The 16,528-nt window shown below is 49.0% G+C and overlaps 1 protein-coding gene across 4 annotated transcripts in view; it reads right to left on the bottom strand.

Annotated features, from left to right (window-relative positions):
• The window catches only part of EIF4G3 (eukaryotic translation initiation factor 4 gamma 3), a 141,304-nt gene extending 130,004 nt beyond the window's left edge, over positions 1 to 11,300 (bottom strand). For 3 of the 4 annotated variants that reach the window (XM_077788188.1, XM_077788182.1, XM_077788187.1), the window contains exon 1: positions 11,167 to 11,300. The gene's annotated coding sequence lies outside the window, so the exon portion shown is untranslated. The remainder of the gene's footprint in view (positions 1 to 11,166) is intronic. The other variant, XM_077788186.1, reaches the window with a different exon arrangement.
• Positions 11,301 to 16,528: the final 5,228 nt, after the last annotated feature.

The following is a 16,528-nucleotide window of genomic DNA, read 5'->3' as shown; positions in this document are numbered from 1 at the left end:
GGTATGTGCTGGGAAGCCCCTGCCACTGCAGCAGAGGACGCCAAATGGGAAACAGTCCAGTCCCAACAGCCCCACAAGGAAGAGAAAATTTGGATTATTTGGGTCTTGCTTCCTTCAGAGCAGTTACTTAACACACACACAGAGTCATTTCTATACCAAGTTTGCCCTACACACACATAACCAGGTAAGAGCATTAAAATTACAAGAGCCAAAGCAGACAGGGCCAGGTGATGTAACTAAAAAGGCACAAACAGAGCAAGGCAGAGCAGGAGGAAAAGGATTCCATCACAGAGAAAGATTCACAAGCTTTTATCCAGCCCTTATTTAGCTTACAGCCTGGAATAAACTTCTGTGTGGGTATGAGAGCCTACCTTCCCTCATGCTGAATTCACAAAGTAAAACCTCCCAGCTCTGGCTCCCCTTCAGCACCAGCAGTTACTGCAGCTGGGGCACATTTTTCCACCACCAGAGAAGACAGTTCCCATGCAGACATGAGCATTGCAGCACTCATTCATGGCAATCTTCACCCAGGAGTCTGAATTACTGGGAAGTACTAAAAATCAGCTCATTTTTCTCTTCCTGTGCATGCCATTAACACAGAACTGCCCCTGCCCACTCACCTCAAACTTTGTGCCCTAAAACCACAAATAAACCACTCCAGCTTGCCAGGCTTTACCCCCCACATGTCACTGCTCCACAGGGACAGCCCCTGCTTGTGTCCTGGGAATAGGGGACCCTGCAGCAGCATCCATCCATTTCTGAGCCAGGCTCTCCATCTGTATGATAAGCAGGAATATCAAACAGCCTGGTATTTTACCATCTCATTCACTCAGCTGGGTTTCCTGAGGTGTCTCCAATACTTCACACTGTGATCTCATGGGGAAATGCAATGCTCTGCTGGTCACTTTGTTGTGGTGACACCAGCGTTGTTACCCAGAGCGATGGTCCTTCCATCAGCTGAGCAAGGAATTCTGGAAGGATGATTCTCCAGAGTGTTGATGCTCATTTCCATTCCCAGTGCTGTAACTCCTCATAGTTTTTGGCCCATAATTTTTATTTCAGCAGTTCATCAACATGACATGAAATCCTAAGTACCCTCTTGCCACATGTGGAGCTTACGACTTCACCTGAACTAAAATTCTGTGTCATACAAAATGATATCCAAGCTGGCATCCAGGGAGGGCAGAGCAACACATCTTACACTGCTGCATGAAAACCAAAATTCACAGAGGGCTGTAGGTAGGACGGGAGCCCTGAGCCTCCTCAGTTCAACCCTCTGCACCTCTAATTTCCCTCATAAAGAATCTCAGGTGCACACTTCACACACACCTCTGCAGAGGAATCCAAGAAAGAGTAACAGCAATGATATATTCACCACACCAGGGTCTGAAGATGAGCAGTAAATCAGTCTCTGAGCATTTTCCATTAAAAGAAATCCTGGTTTTCTTCCATTGGTTCAGCCTGTTGAATCCAAGGCTAGGTTGGATGAGGTTTGGAGCAACCTGGTCTAGTGGAAGGTGTCCCTCCCTGCCTGTGGCAGGGGGTGGAACAGCATGAGCTTTAGGGTTCCTCCCAGCCCAAACCATTCTGGGATTCTATAGATTCAGGCCACAAACAGGGATAAAACACAGAGGGAAGGCTACAGCTGCTGCAGTGCTCTCTGAAATGATGCCACACAGCTGAACCAACACAGAGGCAGTAGTCAGTGAAGACGCACCTGATGGACTATCCCAGATGGGAAAGAAAGGAAAGTTCAGGACCTGTCCCTGCCTGGTTGCTGAGGCCTGTCTGCACCATCAGGACAACCCATGCCTCACCAGAGGTACCATGATTCCTTTTCTGAGGAGCATAAACCCCAGCTGCACCAATTTCAGACTGCACTATCTCCACAGCCACAGCAGGGCTTTAAGATTGAGCTTTCCACCTACAAACACTGCCCAGACACTTGGATTTCACCACCACCACAGCCACAAGTGCCATCACCACCTTAAGCATGGACAGGGAAGCTCTGAGGACTGCGCTGGTGAGCAATGCTATTTTAGCAGCCTTTTTTTCAAATTAACCATAGTTAAGACCAATGTTGTGGATGGAAAAAATAACAAGTATTTTTCCCTTAAATGCTCATGTTTTGGAACACTGCAGGACAGGAATGGATCGAATCAAACATTTCTGTTTATCCCTAGCACCTCTGACATTATCAGGGGCTGCAGTACAATTTGCTTCCCAAAGTAGTTGGAATACACTTCATCTTCCTCCTTTTTCCCCACAATCCAGAGACATTTTGGACCCACTCACAGCCAGTGTGGATTATACAGATCTTTTGTCTCCCATTCCTAAGCAGAAACACCATCTTAAGCACAACATCATAAAAGCAAGGATGGAGCTAGACCACAAGAAAAAGTAATCCAAGCCTGAGGAGTGAATTCTCCTCCTCTGAGGGAATATTTGCAACCCTCTTCTCCCAGCAGAGGAAATTCAGCAGAGTTTTCCAAGTGCTTCCAGAGCATCAGTGACCTTTAGGAGTTTTAGCTCAACCAGTGAGACCTCAAGTGACTCCCTGATGGAGACCAAGACTTATCCCTGCTTTCAACACTTCCAAGCCTGGCTGCATTCTTCCCTCAAAAACTCCTTTCAAACAACAAGACAGAGCTGACCTGACAATAGAGACACAGCTCTCCCCACTCTGTGTTTGTCCTGCTCTCTTGTTTTATTGCTATGCTCCATCTCCTTTCTCCACGCCCTTCCCAGGTTGATTAATACTCATCCTGGACGATCAGATGTCTGGTAATTCAAGCTTTTACAGCGCTCCACACTATAACTCTCTGTAAGGCTCACACATTTCACCAGAAAGCTTTTTGCTGACTGTTCCCACTCCTGACATCCCAGGCATTCAATAAGACATTCTGGACAGGGGTCCTGGCTATAAAACGCTCATGTTCTTCGGCTGCCAGGATGGGAATTTGGTGACAGTACAATTCATTCATTTATTTAATGATCCTAACATCAGCCTGAGTGGATGAAGTGTGCTTTGGCTGCAGCAAGGCACGGAGGGGGCTGTGCCAAGGGCCAATTGTTTTGGTGAATGCTGGTGACACCAGGTACTGCTGCCACAGCCACCACTATGAGATGGGGTATCTGGGGCAAAATGGGAATCATTTCAAGTTAAACATGGTGCACAACCAAACATCGAAATATAAAGGAGTTTATTTGTGCAAATGAACTTTTTCAAAATTGAAAAAGTGTTTTGGAAAGGTAATCAATGGAATTAAGGCAAATAGCTTAAACTCATTGAAACTTGTGCTTTGTTATATTTGCATATCAGCAAAAATTAGGTCTTTTTTTCTTTTTGAAGAGACAGACGTAAAGGGACTCTGAAATAGACTTTAAAACACAACACTGAAGGAAAACATAAAACTCAAAGTTGACAGCTGAATTATTTGCATTCACAACTCTAAAATATGAAACACAGAGCCCAGAAACACTGAATATTTGGAAAAAGACTGTCCAGTGACAAGTATTTATAACTGTGTGAGCACTAGTGAGAAAGGATGACACAAATTGAAGCTGGTTTCATATTATACAGAGCAAGTAGAACTCAAGCTGTCTCCCCAGCTCAAGAAATGCTACATCCCAAAGCACCTTCCAAACAAGCCTTGCCTTGCTAAAACTGCTGAAATCACCTTCCCAGCACACTTCAGAGTTCAAGGTGCACCATGAATTTCACATTAAAAGTCACAATAAACAGGCTTTAAATGTTTCTTTGGTTTCAGTTCTTGAATTCCCCTCAAATTACTGGTATAGGTTGCTCACCCTCAACTTACAAGAGCCCTGCTGGGTTCCCTTTCCAACATAATAATACATTGAGTCAGCCCAATGATTCAGCTGTACATTGCAAAACCCAGGGTCCAGTATGGAGCCTGTCCACCACCCCAAACAGGAATTCAAGACTTCCAGGAAGTTTTCAGGCCAGATTTCAGTCTGAATTTCACATCAGATCTGACAGTTCTGTGGAAATTCTCATGGCACCTCCAAGACAGAAGGGCTGGGTCTCACCACTCAGTAAAAATGCACTGGATTTTTTTTTAAAGGTCCTTTCCTCAGGATGCTTAGGAGCCTTCCCAAGAACAGAGTTGACTAAAAAAACAAAGCTGAAAGTAGCATCACTAAAAAAGTCCTCTCCTTTGATGCAAACAGAAAGAGCCTCCTGCTTGGTCTGAAAGACCAGAGACTTCTCTCATTTTTGCTTTTTGGCAAGAGAACAAAATAAGCCCGGGAAAAGCCAGTTTCAAGGCACAGTAACTTCTACGACTTACTTATAACACATGAAAGAGGGAAATCAGTTTTCAAACCACCATTAGCAAAGCCATAGCACCTGCTCAAATGGATTTTCACCCATCACCAGTGACACAGACACTGCAATCAGACTCCTCTGACTGCTCTGAGTAACTCAGTAACTCACAGTCACCCTCACTGTAAATCAAACCAAACACACAATCATCATCTGGCAATCCCAAACAGAGCAGCCCTGCAACATTTATTAATTTCCACCTTTCAAAAGTTTTCCAAACTTGGGAAAATCTGTATTATTTAAGACCTTTAACTGCATTCATTCCTCCTTGTTTAGTGTTTTCACAGCAACAAGTGCAAACTCCACGGCTGGCAGGGAAATTTCTGTTCCCACCACATTCAGTCCACTCCCGTGCTACAAGCAGGGATGGTCTTTGTGCTTCCAAATTTACAGCTACTCCTGTGCAGATACTCTTACTCCAGAGCATGGGAGCCTCATTCCTGCTGAGCTCAAGCACTTGGAAAGGAGCAGCTGCTCGCTGCACCTCGACAAGTCCTAACCCATTTCCACACTCCACCAACAGACTCACAGAGCGCCACCAGGATCGGTCAAGGACGGATAAGTTTTACTTTAAAGACACACATTCTGGAAGCCACTTGGCTTTTTTTTCAAGTCTATCTAAAACTCTAGAAATATTTCAACTCTCACGTAGATAAAGGAAACACAAAGCTGTTACAACCAACAACTGAAACATTCTATTTTTGTTGGCAGAAGTGATTTAAACCTGATACAATCTCGGTGTGGGGAAACTTGTCCTTTTCTCTCCACCTCAACTACACAGCAAACAAAGGTAAAAACAACTCCTCAGGTACAACCGAAATACAGAGCGTGTAATTTTCCTTTCAGGAAAGAAAAAAAAATAATCATGCTGTCCCATTAACCTAGTTACATGCCCAGCAGCAATTTGACTCAAGTCCCATCAGCAACAGCATGCCATCACCTATTCCAAAAAGAGGGAGTGCGCCCTGGGACACCTTCCAAAGGTAAAGAATAAACCAGAGGAATAACATGCACCAGAAAACTTCACTCGCCTAAAAGCTCATTTTGCTCTCCTCCCTTTGATCCTTTTCTTTTTTAAGAACACATTCTATTTTCTTTTTCCAGCTGTTCCACATCATCAGCTTCTATCTGGGAGACAAAACGGAGTCCAGGGTTTGGGAGGGAAAGGTATACAGAGAATTGCTTGAAATTACAGCAAGTGTAAAACACAGCACCATGAGAGTCTCATCAACTGAATTCCCTTAAAAAACAAGAAGAAAAAGTAGTTTCTCCTGGTTCCTCCAGACCACAGGGCACACGACTCCTCCCCCCACATGTTCATGCCTTGGAACAAACACCAGTTTTCTCTTCCCCATTCATTCCAGAAAAGCTTTTGCAACTGCCAGCAACCACATTCAAGTCACAGATAAAGTTTCCTACCAAAGCAATGCCTGTAAAACAGTGATACTACCCATCTGTAATTCCCCAGAGTAAAAATTCCAGCAACTCTAATCATATTAGCGGATTTACACACAACTAAAGTTGACAGTTGACTAGGCCTGAAATTGCTGGATTAGGGGAAAAATAAAATAGGTAGGCTATCTCTGCCTTCTAAAGGGAGGTCTTCACTACTAACTCCTACTACTAAACAGAAATGGAGCAAATGCACCAGCTCAACACATCCCAATGTTTGCTAATGACAGAGAAAAGTCTTCCAGCTTGAAAATTATGGACAAAATCCATCACAGATAAAATAATAGAAAAGACAAAAATCCTTCTACGTCTCAACATCTAAAAGGGAAGTTACTTGTTCTGAGTCTCCTGTTACTCTCTCAACAACTTCTTACACAAAGTCTGCTCCCAAATCAGTGCTGTTCATTAAATACACATATATTTAAATGGATAAAGTAACCCTCTCCCACAGACTTCTGCCAGAGAACATACACAATCGTGTCCTTGGATGTGAGAAGAAAATAAGCCACTTGAAATCACATTTTTAGAATGGTTTTCTCCAAGAGAATTTCACCACAAAAATCTTACAGAGCTGGTAAAGTGACATATCTGCGCTCTAACATGATTAGCTTTTCTCATTAAATAAATTAAAGCTATTGCTGCTTGAAAGAACACTAAGATGTGCCAAGGCTGGGGAACATCAACAGGGGAGATGGCAGAGAGGGCTTAAAGCATTTTATTTTTTGGCAATACACTCCCCAATCCGTGCCCGTTCCTCCCCTGCAGAGGAGCCACCACCACAGAGCAGCAGGGAAAGTCTCTTCTCCTGCTCCGACCCTCCCAAGATGTTTGATCTCCACAGCTTCAACACTTCTAAAGAGAAACACTCCCCAGGCAACACCTCTGCCCCCTTCCTTTAATCCAGCTGAGATCTCAGAACATTCCTCCTCAACTCAGAAACACAGAGAGCAAGGGACACCTCTGATCTCAGCCTGGTCCCTCCTTCCCTCCTCTCACCACTCCTTCCCTTTTGGGACCATAATGCTCCCAACACCTTCCTCACGTGGCTGCCACTGGCATCTGGAAGGGGTTTCCAACTGCTCCAGGCCGGAGTCAAAACCTCAAGGGGAGCACTTCACACCAGAGCCACCAACACGCTCTTCAATCTGACTTTTGTGCCCAAGCAGCTTCCAAATGCCTTGTTCCTCAACTACAAACTCGTCAACAGACAAACTCCAGAAAGCACAGAGCTGCTCCCTCACACAGTCTGGGAAAACACCACTCAAAATTGAAATAAGGGAAGGAAGATGGAATTGGCTCCAAGCTTCTGGAGGGGATCACAGCAACCCAGAGACCCTGACCCTCTAGTGCATGCTGTAGATTCTCTCCTCACTAAAATTATTGGGCACTTTCTCCTACAGCTCAACTCTTGGTTCATGGAGAGACAACAGAGAACCCCACTCACCCAATCCTCCTCAAGAATCTTGATTTAACCAGATCTCCAAGGCAGGCCTGCTCTGCACGCTGACACAGGGCAAGCACTGCCAGGAACTCACCCCAACTTCTCACACAGCCTCAGGCATTCCAAAATGCCACACTGTATTTCCTGCTGTCCTCCTGGGCTTTGGGGAAGCTGCTTGCATCAAGAAGATGCCACCCAACACAGCAGGAACCAGCACAGCACTTCCTGAAAGGGACTACAGCACGGTTAGCTGAACAATGCAGGAAAAACTAAAACTAAATTACTGAGGCAATGTTAGCATAACACGTTTCCTTGTAGAGCAATGATGGAATTCACAGAGATCAGTCCCTCAAACATTGATCCTTCCTCTCGGCTTCTTGGAAAAGGAATTAACAAGGAGGAAGAAGAGAAAAAAAAAAAAAATTAGTAACAGTCTGTTGACACCCACCCTGAACCTGCCACAACCTGCAATAGCCTGAGGAGTTTTTCAGAGATGTCCAATCCCATATGAAAGCAGCCACAGGGATAGATTAAAGTCAAGCTTACTGGTGCCTGCACATGAACAACCAGGAACTCCCTTCAAACGTGAGGAAGCTGGGAACAGAAAACAAAATCCTACTGACACCAGTCCTGAGCCCAGACAGTTCTGATTTGTCTGTGACTGAACAGTGTCACATTATCAGCAGCCAGGGGATGTCACCCCAGATGCCATCCATCAGCCTGGCTTACCTTTACAAGCCAATATTTGCCCACATCTAGGCTGGGAAGAAACTGGTGACCTGATTATATTGATCCACAAAATTTATTCACAGCACAGGGACTTTTGAAAGAACAGCTTAATGTAAGGCACACCAAAAAAATACTTCATTCCTAAGTGGGAGAGTAAAGAACAGGGTGGAGTGTGACACGTGTCAGAAGTACCACTGAGGTAAAACCACAAAGGCCCACAGTGCCCCTGCAGCACCTTTGTTACTGCACCTTTTTATGGAAGAAGCCTCACTCCAGACTTCACAGGAACTTGTCCTGCAGAGGCAGTCTGGCAGTCAAAGCCAAGGAGGGCAGATTGGGATTTACTTTTTATAATATCCTTTCTGTGTGTCATTTCACCCTTGCCTGTCCTTTCCACCCAAATAAGGGTCAGACTCCAACTGAAGGATTTATCCATACTTACACCTTTTGAGCACAATTTCTGCCCAAAATGAGGTTTGGCTGAGTACTCACCACTAACAGAGCCACTTATCTAACTTACTTTTACACAGGAAATTTAACTTATTGAAGCCACTGTGTTAAGGAAATTCCTCACAAGTCTGTCTTGTCTTACAGCAGCTCCAATAACTTCCTATTTAGCAGGAAACAGAATGAATCTCACATCCAGACATTTCTGTTCTTCATGTCCATCCCTTTACAGCTTCTCTTTCTCTCAATAATTATTTTCTAAAAAAATTCTTTATTTCCCCCGTATTTTAATTTCCCCTTCCTCATGCCTTGTTACATGCACATGCTGAACACTTCTCTCTCACACATTTTTTTTCCAATTACACAGATATTGTTTAATTTCATGATACATTAAGTCTGAAACCACATGTATTTCCAAAGTTACAAAGTTCACCAGTAAGAAATTGCTTTGGTTTCAAAAGCTCTAGTCAGAGAAACCTGCAACTCTTTTATCTGCTCTGAGGTAACAGTGGCTCAACAGTTGTATCAAAACATAGAGAAAAAAAAGATACCAAAGAGGGCTAAAAATAAGGCTGAACTGAGATGACCCCCTGCACTCCAGTAAATCAGGGATGAACTCTCCTCCCCGAGCTTCACTCGGAGCAGCACTGAGAGGTAACAGCTTTTGTTTATAATCAAATACAGGTTTTGGTGGAGGATAAAACCAGCCAGGGCATCTGAATAAGCTTCACCAGGACATCTGAATAAGCATCAAAAATAAAGCATTTGAATATATTCCAAGCACAGATCAGTAGTTTAGGAGTTAAGGAGAGATATCGGTCAAACACAATGTTTTCAAAACAGGCACATCTAGAAATAAAAATGAAACTGTGTCATTTTAACCAACTTGTCATATCCATCTAACACTTCTCCCTCCCTCTGTGCCTCCTGCTCACGGTGTCCAGTTGGGTCCCCAGGACAGGACACAGCAGCCCCAGATCCTCTAAGAGCTTCTCCAGGCTTTCCTTTCCAAGCCCTTTTGTTTTTAGGCTGTGCTCAGAGTAAACTCAAACTTCATCCCTCTGTGCTTCATGCAACACTCACCAAAAGCAACAGCCGCAACAGCACAGCCCCTTGTCTGACCCAGCAGGCTCCCCCCGGAGAAACACTCCAGGGAATAAAGTGTTTGGGACAGCCCAGCACCGCCCCAGAGCCAGGCAAACTGCAGCCTTCAACTGTCAAGGCATCCAAGTGCCACTTTCCCGGTAAAAAAAGCCCCTTCCCAGACAAACCAGTACCTTGCTGGAAGATCAGCAGGGCACAGCCCGTGCACGCTGATATTCCCACTCCAACTCTTGGCACATCCCTCAAAAATGAAGCAAATTCTCCCTGAGCAACAGTTTTACTTACCACCACCCTGCTGACTCTACTGACAGCACCTTCCCACTTTTTTTATTCATAAAGCACGGGTTGGAATTACGGAATACCACAAATCAGGCAAATATCAGCCAGCAAAGACAACGTCCAGGGGTTTCCACTTGACCCAAACAAATCTGTAACGTCAACAGTCTCATGATTTAAGCAATGAATTTGTTGTCATGGCAGGGGTGATTCTTGCCGGAAGTTCAAGAAAACAATGGACCTAAACTGATTATAAAAAGGCTGGGTTTTCCCACCTCCAAAATGAAAGTGAGAGCAGGAAAATGCTCATACACAGGGAACGCAGTTCTGAGAGCACAGCCCTCGGCACGAAAACTACCCTGCGCTTCCACCTTAAAATCCAACACACCGCTAAACATTAATAGGAAAACACACTCCCGACCGTCCCTGCACCATTCCCGGGTAACACAGCACGGAGATATTCCACAAAGTGTGTGTTTCACGTCACACTCCCCCCAAAACTCCAGGGAGGGGAGGCGAGAGAACGGCCAGTTTGCCACGGGATGCTGTCGGACGCTGCAAACAAAACCTCAGGCCGGCAGGCACTTTCCTGCTGATCCCTGCAGTATTTCCCTCCTGACTCGGGGCCTACTCGCAGCACAGAACCCAAGACCTTTAAAAAACACTCGCAGCCCCCGCCGGCCTCTCTTTGTAGCAGCGGCCGCTTCGGTGGGGGGATTTTGGGGAGTGGGAGCCTGCTCCTCCTCCCCATCACGCGTGGCCTGGCATAGAAAGCTGCTCAGTGAAACGTTCTACCTGAAATTTATTTCCACCAGCCAAGTAAGAAAAATTAAATTAAATTAAATAAATCACATGAAAATCGTCCCCAGCTGTAAATTTAAAAAAAAAAAAAAAAAAATTTGGCTTAAATTCGCCTGGAAAAGCAACAAAACCAAAGCACTTACCTGGGTAGGATCAGAAGCAAAACTGAAGAACGATTTATAATTAAAAGTTTACCCTTGGGGTCACCGCTGCTTTGGGGGAGGGGGAAAAGGGACCCCCTGGAAAGGGCTGACCCTCCAAAGCAGCCCACTGGGGAGGTGGACGGCTCCCCTTTCCCGGCACCATCCCAGCAGGTGCAGCCCCCCTTTGCAGGGGGCCCCACGCACAAGCAGGCACACAAAAAAGAGCCGGGAACCCCTCAACAACCCCCACTTCACACACCCCCCCGGCTCTGGGGGGCCCCGAGACCCCCAACCCTCCCCCGGCCTGCGGGGCCCCTCACCCCCCACCGCCCCCAGGCCTGGGGGCTCCCCGCAGCCCTCACCCCCCCGGCTCCGCTCGCTGTGGGGAGGGGGAGTCACCCCCGAGCCCCCGGGGCAAAGGATACTGCTGGGGCGGCTGTGGCGGCAAGGCCCTGATGTTGGGGTGAGGCGCCGGCGCCGGGTGAGGGGGAGCCGCGGGGGGAGGCGGCCCCGCCGCCGCCCCGCTCCCGGGGCCGGTCCCCGCCGCCGCCGCCGCGCCGGGTTTCAAAGCCGCCTTCTGCGGTAAACTCATGGCCAAGCGCAGCCACCACCCCGCGGCGGGGAGCGGGGCCGGGGGGAGCCGCGGAGCGGGCCGGGGGAGAGCCGGGGCAGCGCGGCGGGCCGGCACCGGCGCCGGTCTCCGTGACAACGCGCCTCCCGGAGGGCTCGGGAGAGGGGCCGGCGGGGAGGGAGGGAGGGAGGGAGGGGAGGGAGGGAGGGAAGGGGGGGGCGGCTCAGGCCGCGCTGCTCATGAGCCGGCGGCGGCGGGGGGTCGCGGTCGCCCTCGCCGGGGGCAGCGGAGCCGATCGCGGCGGCGGCTCGGGGCGATGCCGGCGGATTTTCCTCACTGGAGTAGCGGAGCATCAAACATGGCGCTGCGGCCGCCTCCAGCTGTCCGGCCGGGCGGGCGCTCGGGCGCCTTCGGGCCGCTCCGGAGCCGCTCGGCCCGGAGCCGATCGGCGACCTTCGGTTCTTTCCGGAGTCACTCGGCTCACCGCTGATCGGCAACCTTCGTCTCTTTCCGGAGTCGCTCGTCAGCCAGCGCCGCTCGGCAAATCTCGGATTCTTCCGGAGAGGCTTTCGCGTGCGCAAGCGCCCTGCCTCGCTCCCCCTCCCTCCCCCTCGGCCCAGCACCTCCCGTGACCCCCGCGCTCGGAAACTTCGGCTATTTCCGGAAGACGAGGGCGTGAGACAGTTCGGGAAGCTTCGGAGCGGCTCGGAAGAGGGAATCCCGCCCCGCCCGCAGCTCTTCGGAGCTTCTCGGAGATACTCGGAGTCCCTCGGGTTCGGCGCGGACGCAGCTTCGGGCACACTCGGCTACGCTCGGAGAGACTTCGGCAGCGCTTGAGGTTGAGGGGTTGGCCTGAGGGTGTCGGGAGTCCTTGGGGTCCCTCAGTAGCCACCCACTGAGGGCTTCCCCTGCCCGAAAACTCACCCTCAGCCCCAGTTGCTGGCTTCTGGAGGAAAGGGCAGCACCGCAGCCCCCCTGAGGCATGGTGAGGGCCGGCAGCCCTGAATGCAGCATGGAAGCCTGGGACCTCCTTGGCTGTGTGGGGTCCTGCAGTCTCCACCCTACCGCGGGCCCGAGGAAGGGGCTTACCAAAAAACCTCTCCCCTATTTCCATTACCAGCCCTACAGCTCCCAGCCCCAATTCCCAGCTCCTGGGGCAGCTGACAGAGGCCACACTGCAGCCCCTCACGAGGGCAGACGGTCCTGAGGGTGACAGGGTGGCTGTGAGGGACCCCCAAGGCAGCCCACCCGTGGCAGTGGGGCACCTCCAGACTTGCCCATGTGGGGAGACATTTCCACCTAACCCCAGGTCACACCAAGCCATCAGGCCCCACACCACCACCACCATGCTCACCATTTCACACCTAACCTGCAGAACCCTCCTCACGGCCACCACCTGAGCTCGGCAGCGGCCAAGGCGGTTTGTACCATCTCAGGGAGATAAAAAGCACCTCACAACAGATTCCGGCAGCTGCCAGATTGTCCTGACTTGTCCTGCCTTGCCGCTGGCTGCCGGGGGCTCATTCCAACCCGCTGGCACCTTCCAACATTCCAGCTGCGCCGCACATCCCAGGGAGACACTCCCAGCACCTTTGCTGTGCCCACAGGTATTGTGGCCCCAGTCACCAGCCTGGGGTGCTGCTCTAGGAAACCTTCCCAGAGCTTCTTTGTGTCCTGTCTGCTGCAAATTCTGAGCAGCTGCAAGTTTAGGAGGAAGATAATGCTTTAATTCAATCACAAATAAACACTTAAATGTAAAAAGCTTCTTTTACTGAAGTGAACAGCTCTCATGATGGTGTATTCAGCCACCTGGAGAGTAGCTAGTATAATCACAAGCTGAGAGAAGAGGTCTTGTGCACTAAAGAAAACCTACCTGAGAAGTCACATCCGTCCCTGTTTGTGCAATGGTCCTGTTTATGTGCAGAGAAGTAATTTTGAATTTTAAAAATAAATCTGACAGTGGAGAATCTGGACTGGGTGCTGTTCACTGGGGCAGAACTCAGCACAGTGGGCAAAAGGTAGTAGAAGTGCATTGAGTATGTTTTCCCTTTGGAGTCAGACTCTGAGTTATTGAACAACGGGGTTGTGCAGGGCAGGTGAGGTGTGTTCTCAGAAGGAAACTGGGAGCTGCCATGCAGGTCTCCATTAAAAGCAGCCCTGCAACTGGAATACTTTATTTCTTACTCACACGCTACCCCGGAAGGTACAGCCACCTCCTGCAGTGCCTGCAGGCATTAGTGGGGCAGGGGAAGGTGATCATGTGCTGCTCAGTGTCCCTTTCTGTGCTCTTTGTTCTGCTTTGGGGTAAGGGAAATACTTGGGAGGAGGTGAGCTCATACATACCTCACAATGCCTGTGAGAAATGGGGGGACATAGGAAACACTGAGATTTCTTTTTGAGGGGAAACAGCCCAACCAAGCCCTGCGAGCCTGTAAAGTCCTGACTGGGGAATATTTATATTTGAATCCAGGAACAACTATCTAGAGGGGGCTGTGGCTGTTTTTTCTGAGTCAGTTTTCCTCAGAAGCCTTCAGCCTGCCATATTAACTAATTCCCCACCATGAAAACTGAAGAGATAAATAAGAATGACTAAAAAGAAAGGCCAGGTACTCCTCCACTCCCCAAAAATGGGAGTCAAGGTCATGGTATGGAATTTTCCCTGGTACTAATAGATCTCCCAGCATCCCAGAGAGCTGCTGTGTTCACAGCACACCTCTCCTGCTGGGAAGACAATTCTTCCTCCACAGTTGGTAAAGACTTGGCTGTTATTATTTGGAGGATGCAAGTAGAGCTGTGTGTTCTGGGGGGGCTGGTACCATTCCATGACCACCTTCTGGCATGGTCCCTCTCCAGCTATCCCCCTTTGCATGGATGGAAATTAATATCAAAAGCAAATTGACATCCATGGCTGCCTCTGTTCTACAGAAATAGCTGCCTGTAAACACAGCTGCGAAAGAGCTTCCGAACTCCAGGATCTTTTGATATAACACTTTTTGCCTGTTTAGACAGGAAAAAAAAAATGGCATTTCCACCATATTGTCTGCTGAAGCTCCCAAAATGTGCTGGCCAGATGAAAGAGCCAGGCTCCCAGCTCTGCCTTAAAACCCTTACAGAGTCAAAGTCTTCCCCCAGCCATATTTTTCCCTTCTTTGTATTTTTTCATGAGAAGAAAAAGCAGATATGTCTCCCTTCTACCCTATGTAGGATGATTTGGTCAACAAATCCTGAAGATTTTAGAGCCTGAGCGAGTTCCAGCTGGATTCACACCCTTCTTTCCACCTCTCCATTTTGTTTTTCCTCCTCTTTTCCTGCTAGCTCTGTTAGCACCTGGGGACCGATGTGTCACCGTGGGCAGCTGGAACCTACAGTGTTGAGTTCCTGTTTCAGAGCATCACCAGCCCTTTTTCCAGTCCCACCCGTCTCTCATGTACCTGCCACAGCAGAAACACAACCCCACAGCACAGGAATGCTGGAGCTGTTGGTGAATTTAAGAAAATACAGGATTGGGGTATCCCCTGAAGGGATGCTAATGAAGAGAAAGCATAAAGTGAGAAAAGTGTAAAGCACAAAGCCACGGTCCTGGGAGTGAGGAGAAGTGAGGAGATACAGCCTTCCTGTTGACTCAACTTGGCTCTGAGTGAAAACTCAGTGATCAGAATGAGCAGGTCCCAGCTGCAAGGTGGGATTTAGAAACCTGCTCTCCACCTCCCACTCCCCATCCTCCTGCCTTCAAGAAGGTATGGTTTGTTCAGGGAAGCTTTTGGCCCTAAAATCCAGTTGTCTCACTAGGTAACCTCAGTACTGTTGTGATGTGTCAGGGATCAGATCCTACCTGGAGGGAACAAAGCAGGAAGGAGAGGGGCAGTTCAGATGGTTGGGTTCAGCCTCTCACCTCTCATCAGCTGTCTTGGCCCCACCAAACCTATGAACAGCCCCCATTGCCAGCTCTGTTTGTAGGCTCCAGCATGCTCCAGGTGCCTGCTTTCACCCAGCACTGCACAGCAGCACCTCCCTCTTTTGGCTTCTGCTTTTCCTGCACTGTTCCTCTTCCAATGCCCTCCAGAGAAAAAAAAAACACCCAACATTTAAAAAAAAAAAGAAAACCAAAAAGGTCCTGCTTGGAGCTTTCCCCATTCTTCTCCCTGCCCAGGCTAAGCCCTCGGCAAGCCCTCCAGGGCACAGCTGAGCGCAAAATAAAGCAAATACCACCCAGGACCAGGCAAGCCCACACCAGGCGCTGGCACAGAGCAGGATGATTCACCTCCTGCCCACTCTCCCTGTGCCTGCAGCCTCCCAGGGAGGAAAACCCTCTCTACCTGCACCCGGCATGGGCAGCCTTGACCACGGTGTCCCCTACTAGACACAGCTCATGGTCACCCTCAAAGTCCTTCCTGCCCTGGGGCTGTCCCTGAGCCATCATTTGCCTGCTCCCTCCTGGCAAATAAGGCCCAGAGAGCCAAAGTGTTTTCTGTTTGGATGGTTAAACCACTTCTAACAGCATCTGCATGTGATGCCTGTGCTCCCTTCCTTGCTCCTTTGCAGCTGGGAAAACACCCTCTCACCCCAGCCCCACTCTATTCCTCTTTGCCTTACACCCACGCTGTTCTTCTCTTTCCCTAGGAATGCAGGTATTCCACCACAATTTAAACATGTGGAGCCACATCCAGACCAAAATAGGACTCCGGTAACATCACTGGTTCCTGCCAGCCAAGCACTGGAGTGTGCAGGCAGCGATTTTCTCGGCTCCACCGCCCTCTGCGGGTTTGTGCCATTTCCAGGCAGATCTCAGGGAAAACAACGGCCACGGCCGCTCTCAGCGCTGCAGGAAACCGAGGGCCTCACACTGAGTCGTGCTCACACCGAGTGCTATTACTACATTTCCATTCCATCTGGGTGAGAAAACACAGTAAAAAGAGTCAGAGAGGTATTTTCATGTCTTATTTATGCAGCACCCATGTCCCCAGCTCACTGCTGGCTCAGTCCTGCCCATGCCAGCAACAGAAACACTCTGTATTCACAAAAGTTTGCTATCAGTGGGCTGCAGCCTCCTAGTTTTGCCCCAAATCCAGGCCCCAGTAACAATTCCAAGGTTAAATAGCAAAGGAGTACCCAGCACTTGGTGTGGTTAATGAGCATCAGCCCTGCCAGTTGCTGGGGTGAGGCTTGCAGGGAGCTAGCAGTCCAGGTCCTGCCTTGCATTTTTTGGGCAAGCCTGA

This window comes from Lonchura striata, chromosome 24 (assembly GCF_046129695.1).
Source record: "Lonchura striata isolate bLonStr1 chromosome 24, bLonStr1.mat, whole genome shotgun sequence".
Lineage (NCBI taxonomy): Eukaryota > Metazoa > Chordata > Aves > Passeriformes > Estrildidae > Lonchura > Lonchura striata.
Note: the sequence above shows the minus strand (reverse complement) of the source record. Positions and strands in the feature narration are given on the sequence as shown.